This window comes from Tamandua tetradactyla, chromosome 3, assembly GCF_023851605.1.
Source record: "Tamandua tetradactyla isolate mTamTet1 chromosome 3, mTamTet1.pri, whole genome shotgun sequence".
NCBI lineage: Eukaryota > Metazoa > Chordata > Mammalia > Pilosa > Myrmecophagidae > Tamandua > Tamandua tetradactyla.
The window spans coordinates 4,449,986-4,467,710 of NC_135329.1; the positions used below are offsets into that span (position 1 = coordinate 4,449,986).

Below are 17,725 nucleotides of genomic sequence, written 5' to 3' on the forward strand. Positions count from 1 at the left end.
CTTTCATAATTTTGTTTCTGTAGTTTTGTGTACTTTTCTAAGTGGGCCCTCAAAATTGCATCATCTCACCAGTTTGACCCGTACCTTGACCAAAGCTTACGTTTTCCACTTCATGAAGACTTCTCTTGGCTGCTCTTTCATTGAAGGAACCCTTTTCCCATGGGCCACAGAGGGTGCCTGGGATCGAGGACAGATGGCCACCCGCAGAGCTGAACAGCAGATGAAGTTTGGTTCTGACCTTTAACAGACACCCTTCTCTCTGTGCAGAAAAAAAGTAGCAAATTGCCCATATGCAGACTATAGAACACGCAGAGGCAGCTGTCTTCCTTGTTATTTGTCAGGAAATGAAGGCAAACAAAGAATTTTCTCTTGTCCTTGGGTGGCCTGTAGCTTGTGTACTGCAAACAGCGGAAAGTCAGGTGGAAGCTGCTTCCCCCACCAGACACGCTTACGTAGAAGTGCTGCTGGTCTAGAGGTCAGAAGACCCGGCTGGCGCTCCTGGGCCGAGGTCCCTCTGCGACCCTGTGCCCTGGACTCTCCTCTTACACCACGGGGTCGATGGAGGTCCCTTGTTAGCCTGGGTAGGGAACATTTACACGACACTGGCTGCAGAGCCCTGGGGGCACGTAAGGTACCGAACACACAGAGGAGACTGATGAGTGTAAGAAAGTAGGAAAGGTAAAATTCAGTATTGTCATTTAATTAAACTTCCAGAAAATCTTTTTGTTGACAAGTCGTAGACTACAAGAGAGAGGTCCTGACCAGCTGAGGAGCTGGGTTTTTATAATGATGTAGCCTGGTTCACAGGGACCGATTTGTTCCAGCCTAGACATGTTTGTCAGTAAATTGAAAGGGGAGTGATCAGGCCCCCAGGCCCCAGCTGGTGGCAGAGCCAGGGGACAGCGTGTCCGTGTGCCTAGGGAGCTGGACGGCAGGGGACAGAAGCAGGAAGCCTTCTCTCTCTCTTTCAGGTGGTGCCAGCCACTGTCACCTTCCTCATTAACATAGATGCATCCTCATCTGTGCATTCTGAGGGGCTTCCAGCAATTCATTGTCCCCTTATGAAGAATCAGCCTTCATAATGAGGAGAAGAACCGTGTTTTCAGAAAAGCTAAATAGTAATTCTTCTTTCTGTTTGTCATTTACGTATCCCTCCAACTGGGTTTACTTTTTCAATCTCCACCACTGAAGCCCACAGCCTTGAAGAGACACAATTAACACGATTTCCTCCATGAGGCTCAGAGTGGCTGCTTTGTATACCCAGGTGTTTCTGGAGAGAAATGGAATTCAATTAGTCTAACTAGGAGGATGTCCCTGCTGGCTGAGAATGGGAGATAAATGGGCCTTCTCTTCTTTGGGGCATGGCACGCAGGCAGTGCCCTGCACTCTTGCCTCTTTCCTCTGCAGATGGGAAGAGCCGGGGACTTGGCACTGTGTGACTTTAGGAAGGGCGCTTTATGCCCCCCAGCTTGGATTGTGGGGGTACAGTGAGGACTCGGGTGTCTTCTCTTGCTGGAACAGCTAATCTGCAGGTGTTGACCTGATGTTCATCCGGGCTTGTGTATGACTTGCTCAAAAGTTGTCTTTGCTGTTAGGACAGGTGGGCTAGGTACTTTCTCCTCCAAGCACTGTGTTTCGATCTCCCAAGGCTCCCTGCCTCCCTGCCTCCCTCATTTCCTCATTCCCTCCCTCCTTCCCTCCCACCCCCAACCCTCCCTCTCTCCCTTCGCCCAGCCTTCCCTTTTTCCCTCCCTCCTTCCCTTCCATTTTGACCCCTTCCCAGCTACTATATGCTTGGCACTACGGGAGTGTCTGGAAATACTATGGTGAAGAAGACACTATCTTAGTTGAAAGAAGAAAACAGGCAATTTTAGGGCAGTCTGATAACTGTCTCCATGGGGGGAGAACAGGCAAGGGGGAGGCAGGGCAGGTGGCATGGGTCTTTCCTCTGGAACCTTGCAGCACATACTGTGTCTTACAACATCTCTGAGATTCTTATTTAACTGAGAGGTGTCTGTGATTCTGGGGTGAGACCAGATAGAATGAAATATTCCTGTATTCGTTTTCTCACCTGTAAAATAGAAATAGCAATAAAACCTGAGCTCAGCCCTGCGACATGCTGTGCTTAGAAACCCAGACACAGCAAGTGCTTCCTGCGTCATGATGGCATCGACAAAGGGATGGAGCAGCTATTGTCCTTTCTAGGGAAGTGATAGTTTAAGTCACGAAATTAGCTCCCAAATCCTGGGGGCCTTGGAAGACCTCCCTGCAAAGCCAAGGCAGAACAGATGCATGGGAGAGGATGCTCCTTTAGGCTGCTGAACAGCTGTGTGTCAGCCCCGAAATGCTGCTGGGAGCAGGAGCTAAGGAAGGTGAGCAGTGTCGGCTCTTCATTTTGAGGGCAGGAGGGAGGGCAAAATAGGAATTTTGCAGATACAAGGCTGGTTGCTCCATTTTACACTTTTCCTCTTAATCACCTGGAATGTGCATGTGGCATGGTGCATGCCACGTGTAACTAAATTATAGGGTATCTCAGTGGTGAGGAGGGCTGGGTCTCAGGGTGGGCAGAGCTGCATTCAAGTGCCAGCTCTGTAATTTACGATTGTATCAACTTGATAGGTCCCTTCCTTTCTCTAAAACTCAGTTTCCTCTTCTCTGAAATGAAGGTAATTATATTAGCTTAATTTACTACCTTATAGAGATTTTGTGACTATTAATGGCTCTTGGTGGACATGAAGTGTAAACTATGATTTGATAATTATTAATGATCATGACCATTATAATAGACAGAATACCAACTGTCTACTGGGCATGCTGTGCACACATGAAGCAAGGCTTGGGGCGTAGGTGACAGAGCACCTCAGCACACCTGACTTCACCAAGGACATCCACCAGGTACAATGACTTAGGAATGGTAGTGATTTACTGAGGACACCTGTGGGGCTGTCTCTCCAGCTCCCTTCCCCTTTGCTAATACTTACCCCTACTCCTGCCCCTCCTAAACATTGCTGTAAGATGCTGTATTAGCTAGGGTTCTCTAGAGAAACAGAATCGACAGGGAACAAATTTTATATTGCGAGTGCAAATATAAAATTTATAAAAGTGTCTCACGTGGCCGTGGGAATGCAGAGTCCAAAATCCGCAGGGCAGGCTGTGAAGCCGACGATTCTGATGGAGGGTCTGGACGAACTCCACAGGAGAGGCTCACCAGCCGAAACAGGAAGAGCCTGTCTCTTCTGAATCCTCCTTATAAGGCTTCCAGTGATTAGATCAAGCATCACTCATTGCAGAAGACACTCCCCTTTGGCTGATTACAAATGGAATCAGCTGTGGATGCAGCTGACATGCTCATGATTTAATTCTATGAAATGTCCTCATCGCAGCAGACAGGCCAGCCCTTGCCCAGCCACCACTTGGCCAAGTTGACACATGAACCTGACCATGACAGATGCACTACATTGGCATGGTGATTCTATTTCTTGGACACAGCTAATGGGTCCAAGGTTTTGATAGGACCCAACGAATTTGGCCGCATCTCTGTCTGCCCTGTTGTGGTAAGAAAGCGGCTCTTAGGGGGACCATAATTCCTGCCATGTGGACCTGCCATAGAAGCAGAAGGGTTTAATCTGGAGAAAGAGAGGAAAAGAGGAAGAAATAAAATGAAAAGAAAAAGAAAAAGGGAGTGAAGCAGATGTGCCAAGAGGAGTAGGAATATGAGTAGGAGAAAGAATCCTGAGCAGTACCTGGTTTTGGTTAGTCCTGAGGACCAGCCATATTCCTGTTTGCGTGTTCCTTCACATTAAAGCAGCACTTAATAGCTCCTTTTGCATAAACTAATAAGATTTGGGTTTTTGTCTCCTGCCATTCCCGAACTTCTAAATAATAGTTTCTCCCACAAATGTTACAACAGGGAGGGTGCCTTGCACCTATGCCACATTAGACCTGGCACCTCCAGGATATGCCACATCCATGTGGTCTTTCTAAATGGTTGGCCATCATTGCCACATTCACAGCTCAGTGAGAGGCTATGTGCGTTAAATAATTACTACCTGGGTTGTATTGCTCTTTCTCTGAGTTAGTTCCGTCTGAATGAAAGAAATAAAATTGACTTGTTCTCAGTTCTGAGGTGGTCAGAACCAGCCTGGTCTTGAGGGTAAGAAAGTAGCTGGAATGGCATTGTGGCTCCAGAAGTTAGCATTTTCCAACCCTGGACCCCAGTAAACTCTTGGACTAGGGGCAAAGAAGGAAAGGCTGAGCAGGGCTGAGACCCTCAGAAGCTGACCTCCCCTCTACTGAGTTTCACTGGAGCCACTGCCCTTCCCTGCTGCCAGGGCCACTTCTTGTGGGGCAGGGGTCCTGGGAAAATACTCGCTGGGATCCTGTGCTCCAGTGAACTCCCGACCCTGGCGTATGCCAGAACTCCAGATCTGCAGGGACATGCAAGCTCCCTCCGTGGGAGAGGCAGAGCGGATATGCTGGTGAGAGCGTGGGCTCCAGAGGCAGACTGCCTGGGTTTCAGTGCCGGGTCTGTTGTTTGACTGTGGACGAGTCACTCAACCTCTTTGCTCTTCAGTTTCTTTATCTGTAAGATGGGGATAGAACCATTTCCTACCTCGTGGTGCTTTGAAGACACCACCTGGAACAGAGCTTGGCACACTCATCAGTAGGGCGTGAATACCATCATTATGACCAGTAACTACCATTATCATTACTATTACCACTAATCGCACCACTCCCTCCCTCCTACCGGCACCCCTAGCAGCGCGCAGGCCCACGGGAGACAACGCGGGCACATGTCCAATGCTGCCCCAGTAAATGGAAGATGGGCGGCAGAGACAGCTCAGGTGAAGGCTCATGTGGAGATGGTGGGAGTGGGGCAGGCGCAAGAGGAGGCCCGCACCTGAAAACAATCTCTTGACCCGAGGGAGCCGCAGCGCTCCCCCGACTCAGCATCTGACATCCGCAGCATGCCACTGTCCCCGCTCTCCCTGCTCATGGCTCCAAAGGCCTTGGGAAGCAGGCAAAGGCTGCCTGACACAGTGACCTTGTCAGGGACCAGGTGCAGAAGCTGGGAAACTAAAACTCGGCTTTGGCCTCCCTTCTCCCTTATGCCATTCTTCTGTCCCTTATTCATTTACTGCCTTATTAATTAATTCTCCTCCACCCCCTACACCAAATGCAAGGCAGCTTGAACTTGATGAGGGGTAGAAGGTTACTGAAGACCAGGCATGGCTGAAAACTTGCATAAGTTAAGCCTAAACCTGTAAAAGGCAGGCATGTCTCTACCAGCTGAAGTGACACTGCCACACAGGGTGCAAACAAAGCTTCAATTCATTTGACCTGCTAGGATTGAAAAAGATCACTTCTTAATGCATTTTAAGTTGGGGGAAATTCACATGATTTCCAAATGTCTGCATAATGTAAAACTTTATTAATATTTTTATATCACACTTTTCAAATCTACATAATTTGAATTTCCATAAGATGCCTCTTCAATCTGTCCCTCTCTCATCATCCTGCCGTTCCTTTAGTTCCGACACTCATCATCTCTCTCTGGCTCATTGAATTTACATTTTATATTGTGATCAGAGTGCTTTCCCATGTGTCTGCACTCCTCACCAGTCTGTGAATTTAAGAGAAGGGAGCAGTTTGTGCGTATCTCTTTGCTCGTCTCTCTCCCTCTCATTGGACCATCCACCCCTTGCACAAACACACCCCCGTGGCATCTGACATATCACCTTATTCAGCTTCTCAACAACTCCAGGAGGCAGGCAGATATTATCCTCATGTTTCACAATCATGAATTTAGTTTCGGAGAGGTTAATAAAATTGCGTAAGGTCACAACATTAATAAAGGATAGAGCCAGCGTTTCCCCCAAACCCTCTTCTTGCAAAGTCCATTGTCTTTCTACCACATCAGAACTCTATCCCCAATACTCTACCCTAATAAATAGTTCTCGTGCTCACTTTAGTTTTCTTATGGATAGAGACTGTGACATTAAACGTGGTAAACCTACAGCCACAGGAGGCTGCCGGGCAGGACAACGGACAACTTCTGGACCGGTTGTTCCTGCAGCAGGCCCTGACTGCGAGCGTGTGTGACGTGCCTCCGGCGGCACAGTCATGGTCATCAGAGAGACCTGCCTGCCCGATCGATGTCCTGCCAGAGCCCGGAGTCTACTGAAGGCTGATTCTCAACCTTTGCTTCCCCAAGTGACTAAGCCAGACCGAGAGCCGCCCAGACCTGGCAGAGACGCCAGTGCCCTCAGCTCCCCGCTTGGTTGTTTGCTCTGGAAAGTGACTCAGGGCTGCCTTATAAAGAGGAGGAAAGAGAGAAACCTGGAGCCGGGGCCAAGTCTCCCGGAGCCTTCTTCTCCTCCACTGCCACCCATCCCGCTCAGCCACCCTGGTCCACCTTTCACGCCTCCAAGCCCCCAAGCGCCTTCCTCTGTCAGGGCTTTTGAGCCAGTGCCGTGTCTTCCCAGAATGCTGTCCCCCTTTTCCTGGCCCACCTAATTCCTAGTCATCTCCTGGGTCTCAGTTTCCATGTCTCTTGCAAGGGGGGGTTCCTTCCAGACTGGGGGTAGGTTAAGGATTTCTGTCCAGCCCTTGCTAAAATAGACTTTCTTGTGCTGACCGCAGGCATGGATGCCGCAGGTACCTTCAAAAGCATTTGACGCTTTTTTTCCCCTACGAGACGATAAGCTACATGAGGGCAGGGGCTGTGTCCCCCTTCTTGCTCCTTGCTGTCCTGCACAGAGCCCAGCACCTCCTCTGCACGTGGCGGCTGCTGGGCACGTGTGGAGATGTGGAGAGAAGGGAAGGAAGATGCAGCCTTCTTCCTCCACAGCAGGCAGGGAAGAGGGAAGAGCGAGACTGCCTTTAGTTTCCCCTGCAGGGCATAATGTTTCACTGACAAGGAAGAGCTGTCATTTTCTGGGCTGTTGTTTTCAGAATGTTTGTCATTTAAATTCTCACTTTATTTGACTGTACCACTTACACTCCTGTAAGAAGGAAATTGGATAAATACATTCCAGAGTACCTCACCCAAGCTGACCTGGGAGCCCCGGCAGCCTGAGCTGGCCAGGGCAGCCCTGGCATCGGGAGGGGCAGGGCAGCTTGTCTTCATTTGAGCTGGCACTTTCTCCTCCCTCATTGTCTTTAAAAATTAGTGCCAACCTGAGAATGGCTCTCATCTTCAGAGCCAGAGTGTGATGCATTGTAGGTCTTTAGCAATGAAAACAACGAGAGCCTGAGCTTATGTTAAAGCTTCACTCCTTACATTCAACATATTCACAGGTTTGTAGGGCTTGTTCATTTTCTGGCTTTTAAAATGAAAAGGGTGGTTGGCACTCACAATACAAATATTATTGGACACTGTGCATAAGGAACCAGGCTGGGGAAGAGAGTGGCGGGTGCCTGAGGAGCTCTGAGGCTCTTGTTAGGGACCTGAAATGGCATGGAACTCACCCTTCAGATAGCCGGACCATCTTATTTATTTATCCTCCCAAAGCCGGACACCTAGGACAGTAAAAGGAGGTGCTATTAATTACTAAGCCAGACTAACAGGCATAAGCCAGTACCGTCTGGATGTATGTTCATTCTTTATAAAAAAATAAATAGCACTTTGCAAGAAAGGCTAAATATGTCACCATGCAGTACATGACTCATTGCTAAGTGCACTGACAGCTGAATTCAGAGACGGGGTCCCCTGTCACTGCTCAGTGCTGTCACACGAGAGTGTGAGCTCAGCTGCCCCTGGAAGGAGACCAGCGTGCTAAGGCAGGTCAGGAGAGCTGACACCCCCAGAGAGGGGGAAGCGCAGAGGTGCTTTTCAGGAGCCAAACAATTTATTTAGTCTGGGAAGAATTTGACAATTATCAACATTTCAGGAAGACAAATATGTGGCCAACCCTCCCACTTTCTCTCTCTGTTCACTGTGGGATTTCCAACCCCACAGCAATGCCAAATTCTCCAAAAGACGAGCTGGAAATGCTGGAGGCTGCACCCCCAGGGGTGTGTCACTCTGTCCTCGTTTGCCTCCTCCCAGTCTCCTCTTTACTTCTGTCCTCCCCCTCCCCTCCCCTCCCCCTTCTTCCCCCTCCCCTTCCTTCTCTCCCCCTCCCCCTCCTTCCCTCCTGGTCCCTCCCTCCCTCTCCTCTTCCTGCTCGCCCTTCAGGCCTGTATACCACACCCTCGGGCTCACGGCCGTCCGCACTCCTTCTCAGGCACGGGAATCATGGCCATGTGGACACAAGCCAGGACCCAGTGGACGGTCAGGGCCTTCATCCTAGACGAGAAGCTGGGGCTCTGGGGTTGTCCTGTCCAGAATCATCCTCGCCTCTGGGCTCCTGAATATTAAGCCTTTCTTGCAAAGTGCTATTTATTTTTTTATAAAGAATGAACATAAATCCAGACTTGCCCCAGACGGTACTGGTTTATGCCTGTTAGTCCGGCTCAGTAATTAATAGCACCCCCTTTTACTGTCCTAGGTGTCCGGCTTTGGGAGGATAAATAAATAAGATGGTCCGCCTATCTGAAGGGTGAGTTCCATGCCATTTCAGGTCCCTAACGAGAGCCTCAGAGCTCCTCAGGCACCCACCACTCTCTTCCCCAGCCTGGTTCCTTCTGCATAGTGTCCAATAATATTTGTATTGTGGTGGCCTCAACATGGCATCGCCTTCTTCAGAAAGACCACCTTGAAGGCCAGAGACCCAGCTGGAAAGAGCACCTTCTCGACTCTTGCTCAGCTCTGAGCCATGGCTTACTGCTCCTTTCTGAAGACAGTCTGAGACTGTTTCCAAGAGGATTTCTTTTAAGGCAATCAGGTTGCTGGGTGCAGCTGTGATGCTGCTGGACCGGTCATCCATTCCCACCCTGGTGCTGCAGTGGGTCCTGGGGCCGGCCCAGGTAGGAAGCACAGGAGGTCCCCAGAGCCACCAGGGCCCATCTACTCTCCACACCACAAGAGCAGGACTCTAAGTGCATCAGTAGTACATCTCTGCTTTTTATCCTGATGAACAGTGTACCTATTTTTTAAGTGTAAAAGAATGCTTCACACTTACAAGTGTGTTGCATACTTTTCATAGTTCCCGTACTTGCACACACTTCTCTTCCACTGTGACGTTGTGGGGCAGCAACCCTCTCTCCCATCCTGCTACCCCGCCTTACTCCTGGGCACGGGCTCGCCTGCACGAAAGAGGCCTGCAGAGAGCATGGCCGTCACCATGGGCTGCAGAGAAAGAGCCAGGGAACACAGGAATGCAACATCCTTCTTAGCCCAAACTGTACATGGCGACACATTCCTTCTAAGGGTAGAGGCATAGGGTAAAGTTCTTATAGAGCATTCTGTCAATGGCAAGATTGGGAGGGAGGTGGGCCCCTACCAAGCAATTCAATCTGGAATCCTAAGGCCAGGACGCTTCCCCCGAGGCCTGGCTCCCGTGAATCTCTGGGCCAGCAGAGAACAAGCTGGCCGCACTTGGCTGGCTTCACACCTCTCCAAGTCACTTCTTCACAACCACTTCCCTCTCGGAGCGGGGCTCCTCTGCAGGGCAGACTTAGTTCCACACGGGCTCCGGTTTCCGGCTTCAGCACTTTACACTGCTTTTGGTCTTAGCCCCACTTCCTGGCCTTCCCCCTTCCCACCTTGTAAATCAAATTTGTGGCCACATTGGCCCAGAGAAGAGGGTAGTCACAAAGAACTTGCTCAATTAATGACTGCTAAATTCATGCAAATCCTCATTTAGGGATTGTTTGCAGGGCTTTGTGTTGGCTCCTCAGGGTGGAAATGGTGGCACAGGGGACTCCCCCGAGGGGCGGGTGCACCCACAGGGCCCGGACCCGACTTCAGGCGCCCCGCCTCTGAGTGGCTAAAACGTGCCGCAGGGAGGGGCTGGGGGGCGCCTGGAGCAGAGGCCGGCTCTGGTCCTGACCACGTGGGGCTGCCCTCTGGGGCTCCGGCTGGCTGCTCACTCAGCAGTGGGGTGGGGACGGGAGGGGAGACAAAGGGCCATGGCCTCCCGAGGGCACAGGCCTTCCTTCCCTGGAGCATGCTGCTCAGGGAACCTGGGCTTTGAAGCACTGGGTGAGAGTTGACAGGAGGAGAGGAGAGGGGAGGGGGGAGGGTCTCAGTCACAAAAGCAAAAAAACAAACAGGACAAAAATGCCGGGCACGACTGAGAAATGAAGGTCTGTCTAGTGCCGCTGGAATACAGCTGTTGTGTTTGTTGGGAGCAGGGAGGCGGCGGTAATGGAAATTACAATTTCAAAGAAAAGCTGATGCCAGTTGTGCCCAGGGTCTGGAATGTCGCGTTAGAAGCATTAGATATTTTTCAGTGAACAGTGTGTGTGTGTGGGGGGTGTCACGGCTCCCCTTGGTAGGAGAGGGAGGAAAGCTCCACCATCTGGGTGATCTAAAATCCAGTGTGGTCAGAGTCCTGTTGGGAGGAAATATATCTCGCTCTGCCTTACATGGCGTGTGCCAGCGCTCCTGAACTGTCTGCCCCCATTTCAGGCAGGTTTTCCGCACGTGCTCTTTCATTTCCCCTGCCTGGTCCGGCGCCCTCGGTTCCCCCAGTGGAGAGCACAGGTCGGCTCCGGGCTGCGCCCCATCCAGAGCTCCCAGGCGCTGTGCTGAGCACATCCAATCTGCCTCCAGAGGGCCGCTGGCACTCGCAGCTCCCTGGCTGAAGGGTTCGCTGGCACAAGCCCCCGCCCTAGTGTGAGGCATGGGGGGGCCCCAGGTGCTGGTCGCTGCGTGACTTGAGCAAAACTGGGGACCCCTTGGGGATGGCACGTGGCCTCCTCGACAAGCCCTTTCCCCGAGAAAAGCCTGGGCAACGGTGGTTTTTCAGAGGCCATTCTATTGAGTGATAGTCACATACCATGTAGTCATCCAGGTGCACAATCAGTGGGGCCATAGTGTCATCACAGAGCTGTAAGTTCATCATCACTATCGATTTTTGAACGTTTTCATCACTCCAGAAATAATAGGGATAAGAAGAAAAATAAAAATAATAGTAAAAAAGAATACCCAGAACTTACCATGCCCCCTATCTCCCTATTATTTATTTATTTTTGTCTTTGTTTTCTTACTCATCTGTCCATACACTGGACAAAGGGAGTGTCAGTCACCAGGTTTTCACAATCACATGGTCACACTATAAGTGATATATAGTTACAGAATCATCTTCAACAGTCAAGGCTATGGGATTACAGTTCAATGGTTTCATGCATTTCCCTCTAGCTACTCCAAAATACGGAAAACTGAAAAGGGTTATCTGTATAATGCATACAAACAACCTCCAGAAAACTTCACAACTCTATTTGAAATTTCTCAGCCACTGAAACTTTGTTTTGTTTCATTTCTCTTCCACCTTTGGGTTAAAAAGGCTATCTCAATCCCAGGATGCCAGGTCCAGGTCATCCCCAGGAGTCAGGTCCCATGTTGCCAGGAAGATTTACACCCCTGGGAGTCAGGGCCCACGCAGGTGGGGAGGGCAGTGAGCTCACCTGCAAAGTTGGCTTAGAGAGGCCACGTGCGAGCAACCAAGAGGTTCTCTGAGATGACTCTTAAGCATAATCATAAGTAGGCTTAGCTTGTCCTCTGCAGGAATAAGTTATTCGTAAGGGTGAGCTGCAAGATCAGGGACCTGGCCCATCAGAATGGCAGTCCCCAGTGATTGCAAGAATATCAGGTCTTCCTCAGGTGGAGAAGTTTAATATTTGCACCTTTTCCCCAAATTCCTCAAGGGACTTTGCAAGTCCTTTTTATTCTTCTGCCCAGATTACCATGGGATGACTCAGGGCATCACACCAACCTCTACAAACCAACAAGGTCTCACTCCCTATTCAAAGTCCCATGTAATTATGTTGTTCGAATAAACTGATCATACCAGTTAAATTATACAGTTTGCTACAGAAAATATAAATTTTGTACCAAATAAACATGCCTCCTTTGTTCTCACACAGAAGTTGAAGTTTTAAAATACAGTCAATATCATCTTTTATCCTTTAGTCTAATTTATCTTAATCCTAACCAGATCACCTTCATTCATTTCTCTAAGTGAAGTCTGATCTCTTTTTCAGCTTTTTAAACAGTTGCTCTATGGGGTAATGCTGACTTTTATTGCTGCAGAATGCTAGCTCTGAGTCTCAGGTGTCACAAAGATACCTGAAATGCTGGGGAATGACCAGGTTATACACAATAGAGCCCAGCACCTCAGAATTTAGAAATGCCAGTTACAACTCCAGAATAGATGTGACTGCTCTTAGAGCTTACAAGCTAGAAGCCTTTACAATAAACTTTCCCTGATAACTTCTGCTTTCAAATTCAGTTCTCAGAGTTTGCACATTACAGTTAGTCTGTATTATTGAGGTATGCATCTTTTTGTTTTTTGGCTTATTTCCCTCAACATACTGTTCTCAAGTTTCATTCACCAACTTCATTCCTTCTTGCAGCCACTCATTATTCCATTGGATGTGTACACCATCGTTCGCCCTTCCATTCACCAGTCGATGTACCCTTAGTCTACCTCCATCCATTGCAAATCATGAATACTGCTGCCATAAACACCAGTGTCCAAATGTCCATTTGTGTCCCTGCTTTCAGTTCTTATAGGTATAACGGGGTTGCAGGATCATATGGCAATCCCATCCTTAGCCCCCTGTGGGCCCACCTCACTGCCCTCCAGAGGCTGCACCACTCTACTTCCCTCCCAACAGTGAACAGGTACATTCCTCTCTCCACATTTTCTCTGGCACTTGTATCCTTCTATTTATTTTTAAATGGTTTTATTCACACACCTTACAATCTATCCTAAGTCAACTATCAGTGGTTCCTATGTATAATCACATAGTTATACATTCACCACCAAAATCTTATATGAGGACATTTCCATTACTACCATAAAGAAAGAAGAGGAAAAAATGAAGAATAAAAAATAGAAATAAAAAGGAGAATCAACAGCACCAAAAATACCATACTATATCCCCCCTTTTTGATATTTAGCTTTGGTACACTGCTTTTGTTACATTTAACAGAAGCATATTGCAATGTTTCTGTTAATTATAGACCATATTCTGCATCGACTGTATTTTTTCTATATACCATCCCATTTTCAACACTGTGCACTGCTGACATTCATTCATTGTCCCTCATGTAAAAACAGTCTTATTTTCATACATTTAATCACCATCCTTGTCCATTCCAGGTTTCGCTAAGTTATACAGTCCCAGTTTTTATCTTCTGTCTTCCCTTCTGGTGTCATACATGCCCCTTGCCTTCCTCTTTCAGTCATTCTCACACTCAGTTTTGTTCAGTCTACTTACAATTTTGTGCTACCGTCAGATAGTATTGTGCTATCTGGATCTTTACGATCAATCCTGTTGAACATTCTCTACTCCTTTGGCATCCAATGCTCAATCTCTACCCTCCTTCCATGTCCTCAGAACCTGTGTTCTCAACTTTAACTCTCAAAGTTTGCTCATTAATGTTAATTTGTATTAGTGAGGATTTGTTTCTGGCCACTTCATGCAACATAATTGTCCTCAAGGTTTATCCATGTTGTTACATTCAGCACAACTTCATTCTGATATATCATATCTTTTTTCTCTCTCTCTTTCTTACCCTTACTGATAGTTTTCTTTTGTACCCTCTTCTCCAGACCTCTCTCTCTGGTCTTTTGCTATCTGCCTGTCATGGTCCCGATAGTATTTCTTGTAGGGCAGGTCTCCTGTTCACAAACTCTCTCAGTAGTCTGTTTGTCTGAAAATATTTTAAAACTCCCACTCATTTTTGAGGAACAGTTTTGCCAGATATAGAATTCTTGGTTAGCAGTTTTTTTCTTCCAATATCTTAAATATATCACACACTGCCTTCTTAGCTCGATGGTTTCTGAAGAGAAATCCACACATGATCTTATTGTGCTTCCCTTGTATGTGATGGATCTCTTTCCTCTTGATGCTTTCAGAATTCTTTCTTTATCTGTGGCATTTGACAAGCTTATTAGTAAGTGTCTTGCAGTTGGTCTATTCAGATCTATTCAGTTTGGGGTACGCTGCGCTTCTTGGATCTGTAATTCTATGTCCTTCATAAGAATTGGGAAATTTTCAGTGATAATTTCCTCCATTATTCTTTCTGTCCCGTTTTCCTTATCTTTTCTTTATGAGACACCCATAACATGTATATTGATGCATTTCATGTTGTCATTCACTTCCCTGAGACCCTGATCATAGTTTTCCATTCTTTTCCCTCTCTGTTCTTTCGCATATAGGATTTCAAATGTCCTGTCCTCTTGTTCATGAATCCTTTCTTCTCCCTCTTCACATCTGTTGTTGTGGGTCTCCATTGTGGTTTCCATCTCTTCTTTTGTGCCTTTTATCCCCATAAGTTCTGCCATTTGTTTTTTTCAAGGCTTTGAGTTCTTCTTTATGTTCTATATCTTCCCTCAGGGCATTGATTTGATTTTTAATTGATTTAGCATATTTGTTTGAACATTAGTTGTTTCAACTCCTATATCTCCTTTAAAGTGTTAGTTTGTTCCTTTGTCTGGGCCATATCTTCATTTTTCCTAGCATGACTTGTAACGTTTTGCTGGTGTCTAGGCACCTGATTTCCTTGATTAGTTTATTCTGGAGATTGTTTTCCCTCTTTTACCTAGGGTTTCCCAGTGGGTTGTCTTTGTTCTCTATCTCCTCTTTCACATTAAGTTCAACCTATTCTAAACCTCTAGCATAGCTTTTGCTTAACTGGTCAGAATTTTTCAGCTCTTGTTTTTCTGGTTCTTGCCCTGCATATATGGAATTTTTTTTGAGGCGGGTTGCCCCAGATATGATCAACCCCAATCAGATTTTCCAGACAAGGCAGGCACAGGTCTCGGGGGGGGGGGGGGGTGCAGCAGTGTCAAGTTTCCCTGAGGACGAGACCCAGCAGGCTATAAGAGATTCCTGTGGAGCCCCTAGGCTCTGTGCTTTTCCTGCCCTGCCCAGCAGGTGGCACTTGTCAGCCCCAGCTCCCCACCAGTGTAAAGTGGTGTCTTTAATTCTCAGCCTGCCAGGGGCATGACTGAGACAGGGCTGAGCTGGAAGGCAAGCTCAAGCTGTCTCGGGTTCCCAGCTCCTGGGGTCTGAATGCTCTTGAGGAGGACCACCACTTGAGCTGGGCCCCACTCTCCTCTCCTTGGTGAAGATATGCTCTTTATGGACTTACCTCTGTCACTTTCTGCTTTGTCTCTCAGACCTATCTTAACTCCATCCTTGCATGGGTCAGTGCTAACAACTGAGAATGCCTGAGGCTTTCTCTAATGAGCTACTTAGACTATGCCAAAAAAAGAAGAAGAAAATAAAATAGAAGGGGATAAAATGAAAAGAAAATCCCTTTTCAGAGCAAGTCCCCATCCCTAAGATTCAGCCAGTCAAGAGCTGGAGTTGGTACCTGGTTCTATGAGTCCTTTATCTTGGAACACAGCCCCTTCTCAGTATTCTGAGGTTGGCCACCTCTGTTTTATTTATTTATTTTTCTTCATCAGCCCTGTTTCCTCAATGCCAGTATTACTTTCCCCCTTTTTCTGGGTTTATCTGTGCTTGGAGCTTGTATGCAGCAGTCCAAATTTTTTAATCAAAACTGCAATTAGACTGGTTGAGCTGCCCTCCCATGCTCCTAGTAGAGACTGCCTCTTTTTTCCCATGGTTAAGTCTCCAAACTTAGCATGCAGTGCCAGTGGGGAAGAGGCACCAGTCCCAGAGTGTGGGGGAGTTACTTACAGTTCTGTGCCATTATCTCAGCCCTTCCACCCATTCCAGACTGGTGTGTATATGTGTGTGGTCCTGAATGTCTCCCAAACAGTTGTTCCAGATTGTTCCTGGCTTTTACTAACTGCTATAGAGAATTAACTAAGTTCCAAACCTCCTCATGCCGCCATCTTGCCCCACCCTCTGGATAATTATATGTTACAGAATGTTTTCAAGTTTGCTTCTGGGCCTTGACATTTGGAAACAACTAACCTGCTTTGTTTGTGAAATGCGTAGAAATAAATTAATGAAACCATTCCTCTGAATGAATCCTTTCAGGCTGCTTACAGAGAAATTTTGAAAGGGCAATATTATCACTGACAAAAACTGCAGCATCTGAGCAATTTGAGATCCAGAAAGCTGAGCAGGGAGGCAGAACATAATGACAGAGTTTTACCTATAGCAAAACCATTAAAGGTCACCTACTGAAGGATAGCTAAAATAGAATTTGTTTTCAAATTATAAGATTAAAGAATGTTCCTTGAAGAAAGCATTATTATACAGTGTCAAAAGAAAGAGAAAGATTAAAATGGTTGGACGATGCAGTCACAGCTGAGATAAATTCTGCTTTCTCTGTGGTTTGCACACCCTGCCGTCTCTGGCTCAATGGACTGGGTGGGTAGGAGAAATTAGCAAGTGCTTCTCGCTCTACACAGATCTTCCCCCCACTGAGAGTTCTCTTCCCCTCTGGTCTTACAGAAACACACTTGCCTAACAGGGAAGCCATGTGGAGGAATGGCGGGTGCCTTTGTTAATGGGACCCGTTTGAGAGGACAACATTAAAAATTCTTTAAAATGAAGAGCGCATTTTGAGTTTCCAAGTCATTAGGCAGGTTTATGACTTGTCCATTTGCAAAGGAGCTGATGGGACTCTCCACACAGCCATTTCACTTGAAATTGGCTCATCTTCCACACGGCTTTTGATCAGTTTTCCCCCCACGCACAGAATTCTTCAGGTGGAGGCCGAGGCTCCCTGTGGAAGATAAAGGAAAAGCTTTCTTGCTTTCTCCAGAACGTCATTTTCCTTAAAATGCTACAGTGCATTAAGAAAGGTGTACATGGTTCGTTACAATCAATGACTTCAATGAACTATAAACCTGCTCTGTTACTACATTGATTTTAGAACATGCGAAGAGCTCTGCACTACTATCAGCTAAGAATGAACTTGCACAAACTTTTGTGGGATAACTAGAGAAGGGTACTAGACAGGCATTTTTTTGCATTTTAAAATTTTTTGAACATATTCCTTGAAATCACAACTTTCTCTTTATGCATAACTTTCTTTAGTGGACACAATTTGTCCAAAACAGAGTGGCAAAAGCTAGGGAGATAATGCAATTTGACATGTAATAAATAATAATGTGCTGTTATGAGCACACAAAATGACCATCTCTAAATATTTTGTCTAACTGATCATCCAATCTTCCCTTATTTCTGTCTACTCTGAACAGAACTAGCTATTCCATGGCCATGCTTTCTGCCTTCCTGCCTTGCTGTATCTGACAAGTTTCCTTGTTACCTGGTGATCTTCTTGAATGTTAGCTCTTCTGTGAAGCTCGTCCACACCACCTCCTGCCTCCTGTGGGGTGAGTGAAGCAGTGTGGAGGGTTGCAGCAGAGTTGGGGTCAAAGTCAAGCTATCTGAAGCCTGAGCTGGGTCACAAAGTCTTGACCCAAGAAAGGCTGGACGTTCTGCCTTTCCTCCCATCATCCTGACTGGAAAGACCACAGCACTGGTGAAAGCCCAGTGGCGCTCCAGGGAGGTTCCTGCTCCTGGGATGAAAGCAAATGCTCCCCAGCCAGCAGGGCTGGAGCTCCGCTGTTGCATTTTCCAAGGGGCTTAGGAGGGTCTCCCAGAAGTCAGCTCCTCGCTGGGGATTTTCATTCATTTTCTTTTGTTTTGTTTCTGTTTTCTCTCCCCCCAACTCTTCCCT

General features: G+C 47.3%; 1 protein-coding gene across 1 annotated transcript in view; it reads left to right on the forward strand.

Moving 5' to 3' along the window:
* The window catches only part of TDRD15 (tudor domain containing 15), a 320,944-nt gene extending 303,477 nt beyond the window's left edge, over positions 1-17,467 (forward strand). The window contains exon 5 of the mRNA XM_077152208.1: positions 17,244-17,467. The gene's annotated coding sequence lies outside the window, so the exon portion shown is untranslated. The remainder of the gene's footprint in view (positions 1-17,243) is intronic.
* The last annotated feature ends 258 nt before the right edge of the window (positions 17,468-17,725 follow it).